This window comes from Gopherus evgoodei, chromosome 13 (assembly GCF_007399415.2).
Source record: "Gopherus evgoodei ecotype Sinaloan lineage chromosome 13, rGopEvg1_v1.p, whole genome shotgun sequence".
NCBI lineage: Eukaryota > Metazoa > Chordata > Testudines > Testudinidae > Gopherus > Gopherus evgoodei.
This window is the reverse complement of record NC_044334.1, coordinates 33906083-33927502: the sequence shown is the minus strand read 5'-3', so window position 1 is coordinate 33927502 and position 21420 is coordinate 33906083. Positions and strand designations below refer to the sequence as shown.

General features: G+C 52.9%; 1 long non-coding RNA gene and 1 pseudogene across 1 annotated transcript; one reads left to right on the top strand and one right to left on the bottom strand.

Annotated features, from left to right (window-relative positions):
• Positions 1–3530: 3530 nt before the first annotated feature.
• On the top strand, positions 3531–19452 carry LOC115661194. Its single transcript, XR_004003035.1, has 5 exons — positions 3531–3940; positions 4154–4240; positions 4446–4580; positions 4759–4761; positions 19440–19452. It is a non-coding gene; the product is annotated as an uncharacterized LOC115661194 (long non-coding RNA).
• Positions 11882–12060, bottom strand: LOC115661231 (annotated as a pseudogene).
• Positions 19453–21420: the final 1968 nt, after the last annotated feature.

The window sequence follows — 21420 nt, the reverse complement described above, 5'->3', positions numbered from 1 at the left end:
CCCCCTCTCCGGTGTGCAGGGGGGGTGGGGAGCATCTCTCCCTCCCACTCAGCCCCAGGGGGCTGGGTACAGGTAGGCAGGTATCCTGAGCCCAGCAGCCCCTCCCCCTGCCAGCCACATCATTTGCATTGTCACTGACCATTTCTGTCTTACCAAATTGGTTCCCTGGATTTGAATTCAAACCCTCGGCTGTTACAGGAGCAGGGCCTGGATCCTGTCCCAAAGAGACACAATCACCCCCCAACAGGGCCTCCCAGCTGATATCCTGGAGAACCCCAACAACCAGCAGCCAGACCCCTCCTGGGTCTACACAGGGATCTGGGCCATAGGCAGGGCGAGGGGCTTCACCCCAGGGACTGTCACCCAGGTCCCACAATCCCTCAGCATCTGCGGCTGCACCACCACAGTTCTCTCTGTCCCAGGGTCTTGCCACCCCGGGTGTGTTTCCCCACTGACCCTTGGGCAGCCCCCTATGTCCATCCGCTCCGCCATTGCCAGTTCATGCTGCTGCTGCTTCTCCTGCAGCTTTTCCTCAGGCTCTTGCTCTCTCTCACGATCCTATCGCACTCTCAGGCTCTGCTCCCATCCCATATGTCTCCGATCCCCTGATGGGGAACCCGATTAGACTCTCGGGGATGCCTGGCTGCTGCTCCAGCTGCTCCCAGATCCTTTTGTAGCCCCATCTGGGTCAGGAATCTGCTCCTCAGACGTGTCCTTCTCCTCCCACTCACGATTAACTGTGCCCTGGTGAACTTCCCTGTGCGTAACCCTCTTTGTGTACAGGATCACAATGTCCTTCTCAAGGAGATGGTGATAGGCCATCACTTCACCATTCCCAAGTGGCTCTGGACTCACAGGCCTGTGTGCTCTTGGCTCCCCCATGGTTTCCAGGAAGAACCCCTGGTGTGGCAGCCCTTCTCGTGGTCACCACCTCTTTGCCAGGGTCGAGCTGCAGACTCCTCCGCCCCAGGACTGCTGCTGCCATCCCCAGGGGAACCCTGCTACTGCAAAAATCCTCTGTCCCAGGACAGAGCAGCTAGCTCCTCTGCCCCTGAGATTGCTGGCTGCAGTCCTCAGGGGGACCCTTTTACTCCAACAGTCCTTCTCGCTGGTCACACGCTCCCAGAGGTTAACCACTCCCTGAAACTGTCCATCTCTGAGCCTTCAGCACGCCTGGTTCTCATTATCCCTCCTCTGTTTTACTGCTCCCCAGTCACTTACTGCAAGCAGCGCCATTCACGGGGTGCAGTACATCCCGCTGCTGCCAACAGTTGTCACGGAGTTCCCGGGCGATGCTCTGGAACCGCTTCCCACAAAGCCAGTCAGGACTTTGAGGAGCCTTCCATTCTGGGGGGTATCGAGGTTTTTTCCCTGCTTTGAACTTTAGCATCCAAAAAGTGGGGTCCTGGATGATCACTTTTAATCTTAATTACCAGCTTAAATTTGGTACGCTGCCACCAGCCAAAAATATAGTGTTTGGCACACTTCCTGCTCCCCCAAAACCTTCCCTGGGGAACCCAAGACCCAAACTCCTTGGATCTGAAAACAAGGAGAAATTAGCCTTCCCCCCCCTCTTTTTTCTCCCAGTTTTTCCCCTCCCTGGGTTACCCTGAGAGGCTACACTGATCCAAACTCCTTGGATCTTAAAACAAAGAGGAATTAACCTCCCTCCCCTTCTTTTCCCCCCACCGATCTCTGGTGCGTTCAAACCCAATCCCGTTGGGTCTTAAAACATGGGAAAAAATCAATCAGGTTCTTAAAAAAGAAAGCTTTTAATTAAAGAAAGAAAAGGTAAAAATTATCTCTGTAAAATCAGGATGGAAAATGTTTTACAAGGTATTCAGATTTATAAAGCCCAGAGGGACCTCCCGCTCCCCTTAGCTTGAGATTCAAAGTTACAGCAAACAGAGGTAAAAATCCTTCCAGCAAAAGACACATTTACAAGTTAAGAAAACAAACATAAGATTGATCCATGTTTCCTGGCTATACTTACTACTTTGAAACATGAGAGACTGATTCAGAAAGATTGGAGAAAGCCTGGTTGCACGTCTGGTCCCTCTTAGCCCCAAGAGCGAACAAAGAACAAAACAAACAGCACAACAAAGACTTCCCTCCACCGAGATTTGAAAGTCTCTTCTCCCCAGATTGGTCCCCTGGTCAGGTGTCAGCCAGGTTCACTGAGCTTCTTAACCCTTTACAGGTAAAAGAGACATTAACCCTTAACCATCTGTTTATGACAGGAGGGAAGCCAGCGCCCCCCCTCCGCTGGAACCACCACTCCCCAGGCCCCTCCCAGAGCTGGGAACGGAAGCCAGCGCCCTGCCCCCACAGGACCAGCCCCTCCCCAGTCCCCTGGCACAAATGGGGAGGGAACCCAGCAGCTCCTCCCCCCCAAGAACGGCGGCTCCCCAGTCCCCTCACAGGAGCCGGATCTTGGGGAGGGCGGGGCCAGGGATCTCTGGGGGCGGGGCGGGAGGTGTGCGATTGACCCAGGGACCCGCCCTCACCTGGGCTCGAGAGGACGGAAGCGCCCCGGGGCAGGCTGGGAGTTGTAGTTACTGGCTCGCCTAAGAGTGGAAGTGACGAGTTTGCTCAGATAACGCGCCCCCTCCCGGTGCACACTGGGAAGCGTAGTTCTCCCTCTCACACGCGGCCTCTATCGGAGGAGGGGCCGTAGCTCTCAGTTTGCTGCGCCCCTCCCCGCTCCCTGATTGGCGGAGAGAGCGTGGGACAGAGACTCGGCGCGTGGGGTGCGGGCCTGGTTCCCTCGCCCCGAGGCTTCGCTGCCCCCGCCCCCTCCCCACGGGGAGCCGGGGGGGGGCACCAGTGGGACCCGCCCCGGCGCTGCGGGGGGGACGCGGGCTCGGGGGCAGCCGGCGGGCGGGGCCGGGCCGAGGGGCGCTGAGGCGGGACGGGGAGCGGCGGCTCCGCACGGGGGGGCCGGGGGCTCAGACACCCAGTTCCAGGCGCCAGGCCCAGCCCCTGCCCCGGGAGCAGCCCGGGCCCGTGGGAGCCGGGCGGGGGGGGGCACAGGGCAGAGGCAGCGCGAGTGAAAGGGCTTCACCCCCCCCCGCTGGGCCTGGGGGGCTAACGGGGGGGGGCTGAGCTGTCTGGGAGCAGCCCCACAAGCGGCAGCCTGGGGCCGCAGGGCCTTCAACCTCCCCCAACCTGCCCCCAGTGTCCCCCCGTCCCCTGTGACTCTCCTGCCAGCACCGCCCCCTCCTCTCCCTCCGTAGGGCCCCAGCAGCCCCTTCAAGCCCCCCCAACCTGCCCCCCCAGTGTCTCCTCATCTGTTGTGACCCTCTCGCCAGCCCCACCCCCATCTGTGGGGATCCCTCAGCCCCCAGCATCCCCTCCCCCATCGTGTACACTCTACCTGGCCTTTCCCTTCGCTCCGACCTCCTCCTCCCTCTCCCCCTCCGTCCTCAGCACCCCGACACCGACCTCCTCTCGCCCCATCCCTGACATCCTCCTTCCTGTCCTCAGCACCCCGCCACCTTCCTCCTCCTCCCCCCCATCCATGTCCTCAGTGCCCCATCCCTAATTGCCTCCAACCCATTTCTCATTGCTGGGTCCCACTTTCCCATCCCCCTACTCCCCCAGTCCATCCCCAGGGTGTGAGGTTCCTCATCTTCAATCTCTGCTACACCCAAACCTGCCAGGTTCCCCTTTTCAACCACTGTGGGGTCGTCCAACCCGCTGACACCCATCCACTCTGGGCTCTCTAAATCCCACATTCCCACAATGCACCTTGGTAATGCCACTCTCCTCTCTCCCTAATCCCCCTATTCCCTTCCCTTAGGTCCTTCTGGACACCCCAACCCACAGTCAGGCCCCCACATACATCCCAGTCATTCACATGCTGAGCTAGTTCTTCAGGGACCCCCACAGCCCAGCAAACTTCTCCATCCATGAGCCCCACGGACCTGTGGCCGGGAAGGTGAGGAAGCTCCCACTTTGGCTGGGCTGGGTGTGGGTGTGGGTGTTAATCTTTTCCTGTCTTGTGTGTGCTGTGCTCACAGACTTTTTGCTCCCTCGGGGTGAGGTGTGGTTTTGGCCGAAGATGAGGTGTTTTGGTAGCCCTGTGGATGCTGTGTGGTGTCTGGAATGGGGCATGTGTGTTCCCATCATGTCCCTTCCCCTCTACCGGCAGAGCTGAGGACAGACAGGTCTGAGGAGCAGAGCAGGAGCTCTGGGAAGGAGAAGAGCAACATGAAGATGGAGTCTAAGATGAGGCCAGGTAACTTCTGTGGAGGGAGACATGCTGGACAGGGCCTAGGATTGAGGAGACAACCAGGTGTGAGCCCTGGGCTCAGATTTCTAATTATAGCTGTGATGACAGAATGGGAGGAGGGTTGAAGCCGAAGCCCTGGGGTGCGGGAGTAGCGAGAAGAGGAGCCTCACCACCATTGCTTTTTCTTTTCCTCTTGTGTTGTGTTTCATAGCAAGGGAAAAGAAGTCGTGGGGATGGAGTCCAGCCCTGAGGTGAGATGGAAAGTGATCGAGAGCAGTGACAGCGTGAATCCTGTTGATGCCAGGCAAGACCTGCCCAACTGAGACAAGAGTAACCGTCTCTGTCGGTGAGATGTGCATCTGGTTTGGGAAGGGCTCTGGTCACAGCCCTCCTGGCTCTAGGCAGGGACTTCCCTTTACCTTGGTGTGGGTTTCCGGAGTAGCTGTGGCTTCAGGGGAGATGATGTTGCCATTTGCGAGAGCTGATCATCTCTCTGGCCAGGAGTGGTGTGTGCTCCCTAGCAGAAAGTTGGATCCATGAGGGTGACTGACTCCCTGTTGTGAATTTCTTTTGTCCTCCTAGGTTTCTCTCTCTGTGTTGGCCAACTTTCACTCAAACTCTCTCTCTCTCCTTTCATGGACAGCTGTCATGTTCAGTTGCCTGCATTCTCTTTCTCTGCTCCCCCTTCCCCAGTCTCCTATGGGCTCATCTTGGTCTATCTGCCCAAGGGCAGGGTCTCTGCCATATTGGGAAGGATGTGTCCTGCCTGCCAGGATAAGGGGGTTGCTCCTCCACCCCCTATCTTCGGGTAGACCTCATTGCTGTAACTGGGTCACAGTGTGAGTGGCCATTCATGTCTTTGGGGCTGTGAGGTCTGAGAGTGAGAGGGGTGGGCTCGCGGTCATGGCTTTGGGCAGAGGAGAAGTAGGGCTGGGATTGGAGATGCCCCTTTCACCCGCTAGCTCCATTACTGCATCACCCAAAAGCCTCGCTCAGGGTCCACTATGCTTCCTTGTGCTGGGCACTGCAGGGACAATCAGAGGGACAGCAGGATGCATGAGGAAATAGATGAGTGTGTGAGGCAGATGGATGAAGGGGTGTGTGTGACATACATTGGGGACGGCTGGGGGGTTGAGGGTTGGACGGACAGCGGGACAGATGGAGAGCTGCAGGGATGGATGGTGATGTCACGGGCTGGACTTGTGATGGGTTCAGCTCATGGTTGCTGGATCTGTCATCTCCTGCCCCCATCTGCCCATCTGACTCTGTCTCTCTCTCACAGGCAGCACTCAGCAGAGTCTGGCCCTATTGTTACACTGGTGCCTACATCCAGCGCACACCTGTGCGTAATGTGCTCCTGGAGAGCTCAGGCAGGGAGAAGCATGTGGCTCACAGATGCTGAACCAGCTACTCCAAAGAGTGCCGCAGATCTCTCCCTCCTTGGGCAGCAACACCCTGGCCGGGGGGTTCCCTGTCCCTCCTCACTGCCAAAGCAGCCTGCTCAGCGCAGAAATCGAGGTCACCTGTCTCTGCCCAGCCTCTAGCTGGAGCTGCTCCAGCCCCGAATTGCTGGTATCCAGCCTGGCTGGAGTTGGTGTGATGTCCTAGCAGAGTGTGTTCTTTCTCCCTGGTAGATTGTGATTTTCCCCACTGTAGTTAGTTGCTCTTTCTCTGCTTCCCCATAGCCCCTCTCCAGCGATAGTGACCCCTGCTGGCCAGGCATGGGAGTGTCCTGTAGGTGCCTTCTTGTAGGAGCAGTGACTCCTAGTGGCGAGGGGCAGCAATGCCTGGCATGTATCCCCCCTGGCATTGCTGCAGTGACCCCTGGTGGCAACTGAGGTCAGTTACCTGTGTGACCCCACTACTGACATTGTGCCTGTGAGTGCTGGTGGGTAGGTGAGGCAGGGCCTTGTATGTATATCAGCCATTGGGGCAGGGCCCTCTGCGTATCCCACTCTCATCTCGGTGACTCGTGTTGCCCAGGTGGGGCAGTCCCCTGTGTGTATTTACTCCCCCCAACCCCTGCATTGGGCCTGTGACCACTGGTAGCCAGAGGAGTCAGTGCCCAAGCTGTATTCTTCACCTTCCCCAAGGTGGCAGGGTGCCTTGGTGGCTGTGTCAGGCAGTGCCCTGGGTATCTTCCAACCCCTTTGTGGCAATGAGGCCTGCTTCTGGTGTATATCACTCCCCCACTAGGGATGTGCACTGGTGGCCAAGTATGGCAGTGCCCTTTGTGTAGCCCCCTCCCTCCCCCCCTGCCCCAGGGTGACCAGATAGAAAGTGTGAAGAATTGGGAGGGGGTGGAGGCTAATAGGCACCTACATAAGAAAAAGCCCCGAATATCAGGACTGTCCCTATAAAATCAGGACATCTGGTCACCCTATCCCCTCTACCCCTGTGCCAGGTATGGCAAGCACTGATCCCTTGTATCCCCATGGAGCAATACCCTCTGTGTATCCCCGAATTGGGGCAGTGGTCACTGCCCGTCAGGTGGGGCAGTGGGGTGTGTCTGTGTGTGTGTCTCTGTGTGTCTGTGTGTGTGTCTCTGTGTGTCTGTGTCTGTGTGTGTGTCCCCTATTTACGTAGTGACCCCAATGGCTAAGTGAGGCAGTGGCCTTTGATTTCCTCTTCTCTCCCCAGCCCCTTCTCTCTCTGGTGTAGGACCCCCAGCTGGGGCACTACCCGATGTGTATCTCTACTAATTGGAGCAGTGACCTCCCCGGGGTGCCCTGGTGTGGCAGTGCCCTATTGGTATCTCCCTCCCCCTCTCCTCAAACCATTGTGGTAGTGGCCACTTCAGGCAGTGGCCCGTTTAGCATCTCCCCCCACCAGCACCATTGCAGCAGTGCCACCTGGTGGCCATGTGCGGCAGTGCCCTACCTGTATCCCCCCCAACCATTGCTGCAGTGACCCCAGTTTGAGTAGTAGCCTGTGTGTACCTCAGCTCTTGGGGCAGTAACGTGTGGGGCCAGCCAAGACAGTGCACAGTCTGTGATGTCTGGGGGCCACGTAGGGCAGTGGCCTGTATGTACCATCTCCTCTGGAGCAGTGACCACTGGTGTCTTGATGCTAAGATGCAGCCACCTCTGGGTTACATGGTGGGGTTGTTTACAGGACAGTGGGGACAGCCCCCCCATTCCAGGAAGTAGGGGAATGTCTAATGTTTGGGGCAGAGGGTTCCACCTTCTATTGAACTGTGATGCTCTGAACACCTTTCCCCTGCATGAAGAAGACCCTGTGTGACTCCAGAGCTGGTCCAGTAAGAGGTATCACCTCACCTGCCTTGTCTCCCTGGTTTTCTGGAAACTGTCCAACTTCCCCTTCACTGTTAGTCTTCAAACCTCCTCCAAGCAACCCCCCACCAATCCCTTAAGATGCCAAAACTCCCCTGGAGCCCTACTGGGGGGGGGGCACCCCACCTGAAAACCCTACGGCACCATGGGAGTGGTAGTGTCCACTGCCTCCATCTCCCACCAGCCAGGATGGGCCCCACAGCACCATGGGAGTGGTCGTGTCTCCTGCTTCCATTTCCTGACAGCTGCTGCCAGGCCCGGCCCAGACTTCCTATTTCTGGTGCGAGTCTGGAAGCAGGTGCTGCCATGAGGCGGTGCCGGGAAGGGTGGTGCTGGTGTCAGGAGAAAGCAGGAGGAGTAGGTGGCTCTGTGCTACTGCGGGGAGGTGCTGCCCTTGCTGTGAAAGGGCCTCGCTATTAGAGGAGATGTCATCTCCCTGCCCTGCCATGCTCTGCACCAGCCCCTGCTTGTCACGGGAGCAGGGCTGGTTCCAGGCACCAGCGTAGCAAGCAGGTGCTTGGAGCAGCCAATTCCAAGGGGTGGCCCATCCAGTATTGGGGCAGCACGTCTGGGTCTTTAGCGGAAATTCAGTGGTGGGTCCCCCATTCCGTGTCTTAGTCTTTGAACTGCCGTCAAATGTCTACCAAAGAGGAAGGGAGGGAGGACTCGCCGCCGAACTGCCGCAGAAGAAGCAGTTGGTTGAGCTGCTGTCGAAGAGCCACAGCGTTTTTTTTATTTTCCTCCTCCTGCTTGGGGCGGCAGAAAAGCTGGAGCTGGCCCTGCACAGGAGGAGCAGGCTCCAGTCTGCGGAGCTTCAGCAGGGAACCCTGCAGCCCAACACCTGTCAGGCACCCCCGTGCTCCATGCCCCTAATCCCTGGGAATGGGGGACCCACCACTAATCCCTGCTGCCCCCCCCATCAGTTATAGAACAGGAGGCAACTTAACTTCCGCTCACTGTTCCCTTTATAGAAGCACAGTAAAAACTCTCACAGGCTGGGCAGCAAGGAGCTGATGCCGTTGTGTTCACCCCAGTGGATATTTCAGCCCTTAGTATAGAGGTTTGTTCTTTAAACATGGGGTCAATCTCCTGTGGGGTTGGGTCACAGGAGAGCCCCGTGACTCTTCCTGTGCTTCTAACCCTGCACTGTTCACCCTGCATCCTCCCCCATGCCCCTAACCTTGTGCCCCCCTCTGGCACCCCTAAACTCTGCACCCCTAACCCTGTGCTCCTCCCTGCACTCCCTCTAGCACCCCTAACCCCTACATCCCCAACCTCTGGCACCCCTAACCCTGCACCCCCTCTAGGACCGCTACGTCCCTCACCCCTAACTCTGTGTCCCCTCCTGCTCCCTAAACCTGTGACCTCTGGCACCCCTACACCCCAATCCTGCACCTCCCTCCTGCACCCCTTACCCTGTCCCCCTACCTCTGAACCCCTAACCCCTGTGCCCCCTCCTGCCACCCAACTCCTGCCCCCTCGGCACCCAACCCCTGAACCCCTAACCCTGTGCCCCCCTCTGGTGCCCCAACCTCTGCACCCCTAACCCTGTGCCCCCCCTCCGGTGCCCCTAACCCCTGCACCCCTAACCCCTGCATCCTCTTACACCCATAATCTCTGCACTGTGCCCCCTTTTTCCCTAACACCTGCACCCCCTCTCGTGCCCACTTGGGGAAACTGACCTGGATGCATGGAGTAGCTGGCATTGCTGCTCGCTCTCCCTGCCGCCCCTGAACACTGCTCCTCCGCCCACCACGAGGGGGCTGTGAGAGGGGACCAAGGAGCAACATCGGGGCTCCCTGCTTCCAGATCACCTTCCCCACCTGGGCTGCATAAGAGGAAGACAGAGAGCAGAAGCCCAGATGGGGAAGGTGACCTGGATGCAGGAAGCCCTGATGTCGCTCCTTGCTCTCCACTCAAAACCCCCTAGGGGGGCACGGAAGAACACTGGGGGGAGCAGTATCCGCTCATCACCTCTCCCCCTTCTCTTCCCCTCCCTCCCTCTACGTTCCTATTCTGGCAGGGAGCAGGGAGAAATCTGGACACCACCCCAAGCAGCACTCCCCTGCCAGCCGGGAGCAGTTTCTGACTTTACACCAGCAGCACACACCTCACTGCTACCGTACAGCACTGCCCTTGACCATGGACTCCTAGGTAATTCCCTGGTGGCACCCACCCCTAAGGCTGGCCCTGGCTATGGGCTTCAGAGGGAGTGACCAGACTAGGCGGCCATGGAGAGATCCAGCCCCTGTTCTCCCCTCCCAGCTTCTAGCAATCAGAGGCCAGGGACATGCTTCCATGCTGATGACAGGTACTGCCTGACCACGATCCAAAGTACATTCATATTCCTTATCTGAGTCAGATGCCACCAACCGAAGATTGATTTTCCTGTCTAGTGGTTCAGGTTCTGTAGTGTCTGCATCAGAGTGTTGCTCTTTGAGGATTTCTGGCAACATGTTTTACACCTTGCCCCTCTTTGATTTTGGAAGGCTCTTCAGATTCTTAAACCTTAGGTTGAGCGCTGTAGCTGTCTCTAGAAATCTCAGGTTATACCTTCTTTGTGTTTTGTCAAATTTGCAGTGAAAGTGTTCTTAAAGTGAACAACATGTGCTGGGTCATCGCCCAAGACTGCCATAAAACGAAATACATGACAGAATGCTGATAAAACCATGGAGCAGGAGACATACAGTTCTTCATCAAGGTCTTCAGTCACAAATTAACGCATTATTTTTTTCATGAGCGTTATCAGAATGGAAGCATGTCCTCTGGAATGGTGGTTGAAATATGAAGGCATATGGATGTTAGCATATCTGGCACGTTAATACCTTGCAACGCTGGCTACAAAAGTGCCGTGAGAAAGCCTGTTCTCACTTTTAGGTGATGTATATAAGACATGGGCAGCATTATCTCCAGTAAATGTAAACAAACTTGTTTGTCTTAGCGATTGGCTGAACAAGAAGTAGGACTGACTGGACTCTAAAGTTTTACATTGTTTTCTTTTTGAGTGCACTTATGCAACAAAAAAAAATCTACATATGCAACTTGCACTTTAATGATAAAGAGATTGCACTACAGTACTTTATATTTTCCAATGTAAATATTTGTAATAAAACTATTTATAGTGAGCACTGTACACTTCGTATTCTATGTTGTAATTGAAATCGATATATTTGAAAATGTAGAAAAACATCAAAAATAAATTTCAATTGGTCTATTGTTTAACAGTGCGATTAAAACTGAGATTAATCATGATTTGTTTTAAGTTAATTGCGTAAATTAACTGCGATCAATTGACAGCCCTAGATTTGAATTTTTCTGTCACATGCAGGACCGTCTAGAACATCTGTGTGCAGGGAAAGATCCTGGGGGGAGTTGTGCTGTGAAATTATTTCCTGTTCTGACATGTCCCCAATTGCCCTTTTTGCCCTAACATGCTGCAGTGCAACATCAATGTTTTGCTCCAGATCATTCTGTCCTTCCAGGGGTCAGGGAAGGGAAATTGCTGCAGTGGAGCCGGTTGAGGTAGGGATTATCAGGGAGTTGCTGGCGGTTTCCCTTTGCGAGGAGAAAGGGCAGTAAATACATAGGGGGTGGGAACTTTCAGGAAGGTTGGTCTGTGTGGGCGAGGGCAGGAAATCCCCAGGGTGGGGGACAGGGTGTGACAAACCTGCTGGGATTTGTTTACTGTGAGGCTCCAGCATTCTCAAATGTGGCCACCAGGGGCTTGTATTGCGGCTACAGCCTCCTGGACTATAATTGAGGGGGAGTCGGGGGCAGCAAAGCAGTGGCTCTTCCCCACGGGCTGCCTGCAGGGGCTGGTCCCTACCCACTTCCTGAGTCATAAACACTGTAGGAGCAGGCAACCAGTGGGAGTTCCCCACCTTCCCACGTGCGGTGGGGCTCGGTCTTCAGGCTTCTGCTCTGGGATGGTGGGCGGCAGGCTCAGTCAAGATACATGGAACGTAGGCTGGGTGGGGAGAAGTCTATGTAACTCATGCAGTTATTGATATACATGTGACCTCGAATATTACCAATCTGTGTCCCCCCCAAGCCCCACCAGCCAATCATCTCCCAAACAGACCCTCAGTCCGGAAAGCATTCGTCCCTCATGTTGTTGAAAAGACTCACAGCAAACAGAAGAGTCCCAGCTTTTAAAACAATCCTCCAGCAAGACAAAGAAACTCACATCTGTAAACTTAGAAAACACTCCCAAGAAATTTTAACAATATGTTGTCATGAAGAAACCAAAGTGCTAAAGAGGCCTGATTTTTCAACTACTTTAAAAAATCTTCTCAAATCAGCACCTTTAGAGTGAAAATCTTTCTGCCTTTCTAACCAGACCATTCTCCGCAAAAGGAGAGGTACTGGTCCTGGAGACACTGCAATACCAGGTCAATGCAGGGGGTGGATAAAAGAAGCTCCTTTTCCATCCCCTTGTTTCAAAAATCAATTGAACATACAGTCTTCAAATAAAGAACCTATCAAACTGATAAGAACAGATATAACTTAGATAATATTTTTACTTCAAGGTCCCAGAGACACAGACAAGGTTTTCATCTTGAGGCTAGAAGACCAAAAACATCAAGACACTTGATTGTGGCCTTGGAAAAACCAAAAGACTACTCTTCTCACGTTTGATCTTAGCTCACAGAGAGCCGAGCAGCGATGCTGAGTTTCGGATGCTAGGCAGCCTCTCTTCCCCCACTGCTTTCTACTTCAGCAGGAGGAGCTCCCAGACACTAACCAAACACCATTCACGAGGCTTTGATAACTAGGTAACTGCAGACTGAAAGGAGATGGTGAAACAGGGAGCAGCTTTTCCAGAGGAAACGCAGGGCCCCAGGCTGCGGTGACAGGGCTGCAGCCCAACCCCCAGCTCCCCAGGGCCTCACCCACATCCCAAGCAGCCAACTTCAGACAGTCCCCAACTTTCCCCAGCTCCAGCCCCCAAAGCTTTCGCAAGGCCGGATCTGAACATGGAGCCCCCCAAACATCCCCAACCCCCAGCCATGATCTCCCCAGCACACCCCAAACTCCCAGCTCCCAGCAGCCCCACAGTCTGCCTCCAGCCCTGACCCCCCACCACACCCCAAACTCCCAGCTGCCCCACAGTCCCCATCCCCAGCGGCTCCCCCTCCAGCCTGGCTCTGGCACCCCCAAGCTCCCTCCGGCTCCCCCTCCCCTCGCTCTCGGGCCCAGCCTGGGCTCCGAGCTCTGCAGCCGAGCTGCGCTCCGGGCCCCTCCTGCAGCTCCCGGCCCAGCTGCTCCCGGGCTCTGTCGCCCCGGCCCCGCAGGAGAGGCTGCTCCGCTCCGCTCCGCCCCGCCCGGGCCACTCACCTGCCGCAGCCCCGCTCCGGCTGCGGGGAGCTTGGGGACCCCCCCGGGCAGGGTGCAAACCAGGCAGCCGGGCCCAGGCCCTCCCGGCAGGAGCGTGTCCGCCCCTGTCATGGTATAATCCCCACTCTGAACCTTAGCGTCCAAAAGATGGGGTACCAGCATGAATTCCTCTAAGCTCAATCCCAGCTTAGAACCTGTAGCGCTGCCACCAACCAGGAATTACAGTGCCTGGTACACTCTGGTCCCCCCAAAACCTTGCCTGGGGACCCCCAAGACCCAGACCCTCTGGATCTTAACACAAGGAAAGTAAAACCTTTCCCTCACCGTTGCCTCTCCCAGTCTTCCCCTCCCTGGGTTACCCTGGAAGATCACTGTGTGATTCAAACTCCTTGAATCACAAAACAGAGGGGACAATTCACCTTCCTCCCTCCTTCTCTTTCCCTCTCCCAGACTCTTCCTGAGAGAAAGTAATCCTGGCACAGAGAGAAATCAGCCTCTCTCTCCCTCTTCCCACCTTTCTCCCCACCAATTCCCTGGTGAATCCAGACCCAGTCCCCTGGGGTCTCACCAGAATAAAAAAACAATCAGGTTCTTGAACAAGAAACTTTTAATTAAAGAAAGAAAAAACAGTAAAAATTATCTTTGTAAATTAAAAAAAAATGGAATAGGTACAGGGTCTTTTAGCTATAGGCACTGGGAATACCCTCCCAGCCTAAGTATACAAGTACAAATTAAAATCCTTTCAGCCAAATACACAATTAAACTCCTTTCAGCCAAATGCACATTTGCAAATAAAGAAAACAAACATAAGCCTAACTTGCCTTATCTACCTAGTACTCACTATTTTGAATCTATAAGAACCTGTATCAGGGAGATTGGAGAGAAACCTGGTTGCACATCTGGTCCCTCTGAGTCCCCAGAGTGAACAACAACCAAAACTAACAGCAAAGCACAAAAACTTCCCTCCCTCAAGATTTGAAAGTATCCTGTCCTCTGATTGGTCCTCTGGTCAGGTGACAGCCAGGCTTACTGAACTTGTTAACCCTTTACAGTCAAAGAGATATAAAGTACCTCTGTGCTATTAACTTTTCTTATCTGTTTATGACACGCCCCCCAAATCGCTGACAGTGTGGAACCACACTGGCAGTGATTTCTCCCTAGAACTTTAAAATAAACAGATCAATAAACACATGCATCCTTACATATGCCACTAATTAAGTAAAACTACAAGATTTTTCACATTGTAAGGACAATTTTTAACCAGTTGATTTTAGGGAACTTTCACAGGAGAGTGCATCAACTTCTTGATCTGTTGCCACTGCAAACCTTTCCCGGTTGTGGAGAGGGTCACCTCTCCCACGCCACCATCACTTTTCCCTTTATCGTAGACACCGTCAGGCCACTCAGCATCATCTCCTCCCTGGGCTGTAAACTGACAAACCTGCAAGTCTCTGGAATAAAAGGGCTTGAGAGAATTAACGTGGTACACTCAGGGCTTTAGGGAGGAATTGGGAAATGCTATGACGTAGTTAACAGCTCCCAGGCGCTCTTGGACCGTGAATGGCCCTTCCCATGTTGCTTCCATTTTATGGGCCTGTTGTGCCTTCAAGACCATAACCTGGTCTCCTACTTTGAAGGAACGCTCTCTGGTATGTCTATCATACCAGGCCTTTTGCTCTTTTTGAGCATCCTTTAGGTTTTCTTTAGCAAGGGCTAAAGAGTGTCGGAGGGTGCTTTGTAGGTTGCTTACAAAATCCAGAATATTAGCCCCTGGAGAAGGCGTAAACCCCTCCCATTGCTGCTTCACCAACTGTAATGGCCTCTTAACCTCGTGGCCATACACAAGCTCAAACGGTGAGAACCCTAAACTGGGATGTGATACAGCCCTGTAAGCAAAAAGCAACTGCTGCAACACTAGGTCCCAGTCATTGGAATGTTCATTCACGAATTTATGTATCATGGCCCCCAAAGTTCCATTAAACCTTTCCACCAGGCCATTGGTTTGATGGTGGTACGGGGTGGTAACTAAGTGATTCACCCCATGAGTTTCCCACAGTTCTTTCATGGTCCCTGCCAGGAAATTAGTTCCTGAATCCGTAAGGATATCGGAGGGCCAACCTACCCTGGCAAAAATGTCTGTTAGGGCCTGGCACACAGTTTTAGCCCTAGTGTTGCCTAGAGCTACTGCTTCTGGCCATCAGGTAGCAAAGTCTACGAAAGTCAATATGTACTGCTTTCCTCTGGGTGTCTTTTTTGAGAAAGGACCCAGAATATCCACAGCTACTTGCTGAAATGGGACCTCTATTATGGGGAGTGGCTGGAGAGGGGCCTTCGCCTGGTCTTGGGGCTTTCCCACTCTTTGGCATACCTCACAAGACCGGACATACTTGGCAACATCCTTGCCCATCCCCTCCCAGTGGAAGGACTTCCCCAACCTGTCTTTGGTTCTGTTCACCCCAGCATGGCCACTGGGATGATCATGGGCTAAGCTTAAGAGCTTCCTCCGGTACTTAGTTGGAACCACCAACTGTTTTTGTGGATGCCAGTCTTCCCGGTGTCCACCAGAAAGAGACTCCTTATATAAAAGCCCTTGTTCTATAACAAACCGGGATTGGTTAGAAGAGCTGAGAGGTGGTGGGGTACTCCGTGCCAAGCTTTCTGAAGGCTGTCATCTGCTTCCTGCTCAGTCTGGAACTGTTTCCTGGAGGCTGGAGACACCAGTTCCTCCTTAGACTGTGGACTTGGGCTTAGTCACTCGGGAAGCGATGTAGGTGCTGGGGTTGTTTTCGTGGCTGGTGAACTGCTCTCCGCTGGTGCACCAGGTGTATTTCAGGCTCTGGCTGAGCCTCCTGGGTATGGTTGTCTGCTGCTTCTGCCAGTTCAGGCTCGCTGGCGCCCTCTGGCGTTGGGGTTGAAGATGTGTTTGCAAGCGCTGGCATCAGTGCTGGCAATGGTTCTGGTGCTGGTTGTGTTTCCAGGTTCAGGTCTGGGACTGGAAGTACTGTGGCTGTTGCAGTTGTTGGCAGGGAATCCGGGTACACTACCTTTGTCTGGGTCTCTGCCAACACAGACGGGGCCTCTGTGGACGGTTCAGGAACAGGGATGGGTCTGGAAGCTTGCCTGGCTTGGCTGCGTGTAACCATTCCCACCCTCTTGGCCCACTTTACCTGGTTGGCTAAGTCTTCCCCCAGTAGCATGGGGATGTGATAATTGTTATAGACAGCAAAAGTCCACATTCCTGACCAGCCTTTGTACTGGACAGGCAGTTTAGCTGTAGGCAAGTTTACCGCTTGGGACATGAAGGGGAAAATTGTCACTTGAGCCTTTGGGTTGATGAATTTGGGGTCCACTAAGGATTGGTGGATAGCTGACACTTGTGCCCCCGTGTCTCTCCACGCGATAACCTTCTTTCCGCCCACTCTCAAAATTTCCCTTCGCTCCAAGGGTATTTGAGAGGCATCTGGGCCTGGGGATCTTTGGAGTGATGGAGATATAATGAACTGCACTCGGATGGAGTTCTTGGGGCAGTTGGCCTTTATATGTCCCAGTTCATTACACTTGAAGCATCGCCCACCTGACTGGTCACTGGGCCGAGGTGGGTTACTGGAGATTGATGAGGTGAGAGAATAGGACGTTGGCAGCTTTCCTTGGGTTGTAGGTGGGGTCCTGGTTTGCCCTTGGTGATAGGGTTTATTGTCGGTGTGACCCCTGTGATATTCGCTCCCCTTGATAGTAGCTCTTTTCTTTCCTGTCACTTCCATCCGTTTGGCTCCAGTCTCCCCTGCCTCAGTTACCGTTTTGGGCTTCCCATCTAGGATGTACCTTTCTATTTCTTCAGGAACACCATCTAAGAACTGCTCCATTTGTATCAGGAGGTGCAGCTCGTCCAGATTGTTAACCTTTGTTCCTGATATCCAGGCTTCATAATTCTTTGCAATGTGGTAGGCGTGTCGGGGGAATGACACATCTGGTTTCCATTTTAGGGCTCTGAACCGCAGACGAGCCTGTTCAGGTGTTATCCCCATTCTGTATCTGGCCTTGGTTTGAAAAAGTTTATAGTCGTTCATGTTCTCCTTAGGCATTTCAGCCGCCACCTCTGCTAAGGGTCCATTGAACTGTGGCCTCAGTTCTGTCATGTACTGGTCTTCAGGGATGTTGTACCCAAGACAGGCTCTTTCAAAATTCTCTAAGAAGGCTTCAGTGTCATCACCTGCCTTGTAGGTGGGAAATTTCTTGTGCTGCGCAACAGTTATTGGCGAAGGGTTGTTAGGATTGGCTGGGTTCTGTTGCTTTGCTTTTTCTAATTCCAGGGCCTGCCGGTGCGTTTCCCTCAGGAATTCCAACTCTCTCCTGTGGGCAGCCTCCTTTTCTTTTTCTCTTAGCTCCATCTCTTTTTGTTTTATTTCTAGTTCTTGTATTTTTTTTCCATATCTCGCTTGTGCTCTGCTTTTTTGATTTGTGCCTCTGCCTCCAGTCTCGCTCGCTCCTGTTTCAGGGCATCCTTGGTAGTCATGGTTCCTGCTTTCTTGGGTTGGGGTGCCCTCTGCTGGTTTACTGTCTGAATTACAGTTCCTCTGCTGCCTGTGCTGTTGCTAAGCAACAGAGTGTTTCTAACAAGCCTTCCCGAATAAAACTAGAACAAAAGGAAATGTTTCATTTGCAAATGTGTTTTGCTGGTGTATGGTGACTCACAACTGGAGTCCCTTTGTTTAACAAAGATCCTTGTTAAACTCTAATGCCTCTGTCTTCAGGCAGTCTCTCTGCACAACCAGAAAGGAGAAAAGGAAAAAAAATTTCTGGCTGTTTATTTATTTTTAAAAACTCTCTCTCCTGCTTACAAACAGCTAGCAGAGAGAAAAGAGAGAGAAAATAATCCTACTGGCTTTTGCTTCTAAACCCAAACCTCTCAGTCTGCCTGCAGATAGCTAGCAGGGAGAGAAATAAAAACCTCACTGGCTTTTGGATTCTATCTTATCTATCTATCCCACCGCTGCCTACCATGTCATGGTACAATTCCCCACTCTGAACCTTAGCATCCAAAAGATGGGTACCAGCATGAATTCCTCTAAGCTCAATCACCAGCTTAGAACTTGTAGCGCTGCCACCAACCAGGAATTCCAGTGCCTGGTACACTCTGGTCCCCCCAAAACCTTGCCCGGGGACCCCAAAGACCCAGACCCTCTGGATCTTAACACAAGGAAAGTAAACCCTTTCCCTCACCATTGCCTCTCCCAGGCTTCCCCTCCCTGGGTTACCCTGGAAGATCACTGTGATTCAAACTTCTTGAATCTTAAAACAGAGAGGAAAATTCACCTTCCCCCCTTCTTCTCTCTCCCCCTCCCAGACTCTTCCTGAGAGAGAAAGTAATCCTGACACAGAGAGAGATTAGCCTCTCTCTCCCCCTTCCCTCCTTTCTCCCCACCAATTCCCTGGTGGATCCAGACCTAGTCCCCTGGGGTCTCACCAGAATAAAAAACAATTAGGTTCTTAAACAAGAAAAGCTTTTAATTAAAGAAAGAAAAAACAGTAAAAATTATCTCTGTAACTTTAAAATGGAATAGGTACAGGGTCTTTCAGCTATAGACACTGGGAGTACCCTCCCAGCCTAAGTATACAAGTACAAATTAAAATCTTTTCAGCAAAATACCAATTTGAACTCCGCCCAGCCAAATACACATTTGCAAATAAAGAAAACAAACATAAGCCTAGCTCGCTTTATCTACCTAGTACTTACTAGTCTGAACTTATAAGAGCCTGTATTGGAGAGACTGTAGAGAAACCTGGTTGCACGTCTGATCCCTCTGGGCCCCCAGAGTGAACAGCCACCAAAACTAACAACACAGCACAAAAACTTCCCTCCCTCAAGATTTGAAAGTATCCTGTCTCCTGATTGGTCCTCTGGTCAGGTGACAGCCAGGCTTACTGAACTTGTTAACCCTTTACAGTCAAAGAGATATAAAGTACCTCTGTGCTAGTAACTTTTCCTGTCTGTTTATGACAGGGCTCCATACAGCCTTGCCCGTCTGTGGCGCAATGGGTCAGTGTGTTTGGCTGTTAACTGAAAGGATGGTGGTTTGAGCCCACCCAGGGCTGGTGATAAGCCTGTGCCACCTCCTTGCTTCTGCAAGGAGCCTCAAAAGTCCCATTTATTTGCCTCTTGGCCTCAGAGCTTTCAGCTGGTGGCCCAAAGAGCATGCTGGATGCCATTCAGAATCCCGTCTCCCAGCAGCCGTGCTGGAGGCTCAGGCTTAATCCTCGAGGCCGAGCACAAAAACTTTCAGCCGGGAACATTTTGCTCCCTTCCCACCTCCACCCAAGTGGCAAGGGAGAAGCGGATGAGACACGCCGCCTCAAAGATGCCTTCCTCCCACTTCCCCGTAGGCTGTGCAAAGCTCTTGGCCTGCCTCATGCCTCGTCAGGAAAGAGCAGCCATGCTGCCCACGCCTGAGTCACGTGCACAGCCAGGCCCACCCCGGCTGACGGCGCGCAGAGCCACGCGAGCCAATGGCAGGTTGAGTCGGTAGCCTCGGCTCTTTCCCCTGACAGCCACACAGCGCTGCCCAGCGCCCCGAGAGCCTCCCTCGTGTTCTCCCGCAGCCCGGCGGGGTGCGTGGGAAAAGGCAACCAGGAAGCACTGCAGCCTCATTCTGGGACAGGAGGCCCTCGCCACGCCCACACCTCCCTCTTGCCTTCAGCCCAGGCAGCCAGAGGTGCCAGGGAGCTCCCTGGCAGGCTGCTGCCTCAGCCACCTCTTGCCGCTCTGCTGGTCACTGCCTTGCTGGAAGGCCCAGAGGGAAAAGAAATGAGCACACATGTAGCAGAGAATGGTTTCAATCCATCAACCTCTGGGTTATGGACCCAGCACACTTCCACTGCACCACTCTGCTGGCTCTTCACAGCCCTGCCACCCAGCCGGCACTATCCAGATTAGTGCCTTACGAGCTCTCACGCTGGCAGGCAGATGCACAGGCTGCTAGGCAGCTGCCCTGGTCACAGGATTTTACAGCGTCTACAGGGTAAAAGGGATCTAGTTGGGGTTTGGACCCCACTGGGAGCTGGGTAGCTGAGTACTGGAGATGGGAGCACGTCTTAAACTGTTTTCAGTTAAACCTTCAGCTCATGGGGGATGACGTTCAGCCTTGGAACCATGTCCGCAGCAGGCAAGCGCCTCTGGCTCAATCGGCCCCCCCTCGCTGTCTTAGCAGACTAAAACCCGGAGCAAACGCACACACCTTGCAAAGGAACAGGAGCCGGGATCTCGAACAAATGTCAACATTTTATTAAGATGACGTTGAAAGAAAAAAAGAAGTGTACGGTACAGCATTTAGGCGCAGAAGTTTCTGGTGATAAGGGAACAATGTACAGATTACCCAGGGCGTGTGAAGTTCGGTTTAAGATCGGGTGGCATAAGGAATACAGAATCTGCAATAGCCCCGACTGGGGGTAAAAGGTTAACGTACAGACGCTGAGTTAGGAGGGTATGTTGTCCATGTGAGGGCTACGTTCAGGTGTGGAGTATAATGAGTGGATACCAGGATGAGGATGGATTGACCCGCCTTTGGTGAGTTTGAACGTTCAGTGTTTTTTAATCTTTGCCACAATCTAGTTTAAGCAGGGTCGCTATGAACTCTACCCTGCCATCTGTTGGTGATCTGTTGTAAAGGCCTTTTGAGGCTGATGTCATTTGCATGGTTCCACCCACCCTGGATTGCATGATGGGAGTGCTTGTCCAGAAGGTCATTTCAGCTGGTGTGGGATCCCCAGTCTCTTTGTTATTGGGGCAGGAGTAATGCAGCAGTGTATTTTCTTGTTCGTTTTGGATCAAGGAGAGAGTAACTGTACCTGGCATTTGAGGCCTGAGAGCTTCACTCTCGCCTGGAAAGTACTCACCCATTAAGGGGTGTGGGTTCCAAAGACCCAAAGCTTGTGGGAGATAGGAATGAATGTTTGTTTGGTTCTTGCTGTTCCTGGTGTGTAAAGACAGAAGTGTTTTTGTATTTCTTTGAGTTGTTGTTAGTGCTTCAGTTGTTTGCCTTAAATTTATGCTGTTTGATTTCTTTCAGGGTATGTTTTGGTTCTGAGTGGTAAAAGGCTGTTCTGTGTGTTTGTGGGTGTTGTTATGGAGTGAGGTAGTAAAGGTTGTTGCAGGAGTAGTGTATGTGCCAGAAAAATTGTGCCCCCTCACCTCACCCCAGCTCTGGTCCAGAATTTGCATAAACCCACCTGCTAACTTGTGACTAAGAATCTGGTTTCAGGGATCGTTCGTGTGTAATAAAAGCTGTGTCCCACAGCTGATCTCCCAGAGTCCAATCTGCTAAATTTTCTTGCTGTCTGAGTGGTAAAGAACATTTTCCCCAACTATAGAGTTGTTTACAACTTTCAGTGTGGAAATGAGATCAAAACTCAGCAGCTTATGTAAGTCTAAAAATTGCATTTAGTCATTAATGATTTTACATCTGCAGTATGGAACCAAATATGTATTAGAACTATAAAAACCTCTGTTTTTAAACTAGGGAGATACAAAGGACATAAAAATGTGTATTTAGAGGTTTCACA